We start from the raw sequence: 2,744 nt of genomic DNA, 5'->3' as shown, positions 1-2,744 counted from the left end.
CGCTTTATAAACACTGTCTCACCTGGACGGTATGATACAGTGTGTGTCAGCGTCACACCCTGCACCTCCGCCACCACGCCCTTCATTACACACACACGCACACACACACACACACACACACACACACGCACACACACGCACACACACAAACAGGCACTCAAACAAAAAAAACTTAAAACATTATCTTACATTAAAAAACTTAAAATAAAAACTGTACTTTGTGAAAAAGCTTAACTGAACTAAAAATGTCTTGTTTGTTTGCAGACTTGACTGAAATAAAAATAAAAAATATGCAGCAAATGTGTTTAATTTTCATCTGTTTATGTCCAGGGTAAAAAAAAAAAAAAAAAAAAAAAGAAAATCATAAAAAATATAATTTCCTTTGAGAATTAAGTAAAACTTTAAGATTCACGTCTGAATTTAAAGTCAAACATTGAAGTTTAAGCCAGATATAAAACATTTCTGAGAATAAAGTAGATCATTTGAGATTAAAGTCAAAATTCTGAGCATAAACTCAGAAGTCAAAGTCTGAATTTTCCAGCCCACAGTTTGAAATGACTGGCTTAATTGTATATAATCTTAAAATCCTGAAATTATTATGGAAAATCTAAATTTAATCTCAGAGTTTTGATTTTATTAGACGTTGTTTTATTTGTTCCTTAATTTTTTTTAAAATCCTGGTTTACTTGTATTTGGTAAAAAAAAAAGAAAAAAAAAGAAAAAAAGAGTGAATATTGAGGGGATAATTATTATTATTATTATTATTATTATTATTCCTATTTTTTAATGAACATATTTATTGGTGTTTTGTTCACGTTTTAACATAATTTATCATGGTGACTAGCATAAATTTACACACAGCTATCAATTTTCTGTCTATGTTTTGTGTGTTGTGCGAGCTGCCAAATGAAATTGCCCTTAAAGGGATTAATAAAGTTGTCTTGAATCTTGAATCTTAAATGTTTTCCATGTTTCTGTGGAGCAAAATACTGAACCTCATGATTTTGAGCGCGGCATGTCTGGTATCTTTTAGAGTCTGAATTTAAAAATAAAGCTCTATGGGTTTTTGGGTTTTTGGGTTTTCAGTCCAGCGAACAGTGAGCGTGTCTAAACAAAGCGGGCCGCGCTCAACTCTGGAAGGGGCTGGGGGGCTGGGGTGGGGGGGGGGGTGGGGGGGGTGGGGTGGGGGTGGGGGGGGTGTCACTGCCCGCTGTGAGGATTAAATCAGAGGTGACCGTCCTGCCTGCTGTAAACATGTGGGATCATGTGAAACCCTCTCAGACTGTGGCAGTGACACTGGGCTTGAAATAAACCTGAACTTGAACTTGAACCCGAAAACGTGCGATCAGGATGTTTCCACCTTCCATCCTGCTCTTGTCTTGTGTTGTGTTGGTAAAAATGACGAGAATTAACATTTTAACACCAATACCAATTTTTTTTTTTTTTTTATAAAAAATTTCAGCCTCCTGGTTTTCAGAGGAGAGCTTCCTGTGAAGCTGCTTCAGGTGATTTTCCTCCCTGATGATAATGACATTGGAGAAACACACACACACACACACTCAGACATACACCCTCCAGGCAGTGTTTTTCAGGCAGTGTGGTAACCCTGCTGTGTGTGTGTGTGTGTGTGTGTGATGTGTAACTGCTGATTAGTGGCCATGTTGTAATGAATTGGTAGCCTGCAGGCCTGTTGAACACACTCACTGTTTTTCTCCACTCTCCGCAGACACACTGACTAACTTCCAGGTACAGGGTGTGTCCGCTGACTCAACACACACACACACACACACACACACACACCCTCAGACGGGTTCTGTCACGCCCTCCACCATGCTGCACAGTGGTTTCCATAGTAACAGGCTGGCGTTTCCTCTCTCGTCCAATGAGACGGCGGCGTCCTGAGGGCTGCCAGTGATGTCACCACGTGGCAGATGAACAGGAGCAGACCTCACGCTGCTCGCCGCTGCCAGCCCACACACACACACACACACACACACACACACACACAATTACAACCACATAATGTGTGTGTGTAAGATGTAGTCTTTAAAACTTGATTAAATTGTGCGGCGTCAGAAATGTGTGTGTGTCAGCTGAAAAATACCCCTGCATTCATGTGGAGCTTTTTGAGATCTGAACAAAGACAGGCTCACACACACACACACACACACACAGACACACACTCAGTGGTGAAATAAAAACAAGCATGCACACATACATGAAGGAAAGAAGTAGGACTGACTGTGGGATCTGGATTTGCACAGAAAGGAGAAGATTTTTTTTTTTTTTTTTTTTTTTTTTTTTTTGCCAATTCCTTAACGTCACATTGAAATGTCCTCGCATGACCTCCACTTCCTGTCAAACAGAGCATCTTAAACAGTGACATCATCCTGCACTCGTGGCTGGAAACTAAAATTTCAACCAATAAAACAAATCTGTAAACATCCTCTGTCATCCACTGAAATGTGTTTCTGTCCCAAACTGAGATCCTGTTGGTTTGCATTTGTGAATGATCCCTCCCTGCACCATGTCCTGCCCAAACTTCCTGTTTAAACAGGAAACAACGTCAAATCAAGAAAGTAAGAGTCCATTTCATGGGCTCTTTGGAGTTTGGAGTCCCCCTCCACTCAAAACGCTGTTTCCTCTGTTTCTGTCTCTAAACTGTGTGACCTCGACTCCACTGACTGAATCTGCTCTCAGTTTGTCAGCAGAGAGGTGTTTTCTCACTCCTCTGCTGAAGGTGG

The sequence above is a fragment of the Myripristis murdjan genome, chromosome 5, assembly GCF_902150065.1.
Source record: "Myripristis murdjan chromosome 5, fMyrMur1.1, whole genome shotgun sequence".
Classification (NCBI taxonomy): Eukaryota; Metazoa; Chordata; class Actinopteri; order Holocentriformes; family Holocentridae; genus Myripristis; species Myripristis murdjan.
The sequence above is the reverse complement of the archived record's forward strand: the minus strand, read 5'-3'. Positions refer to the sequence as shown.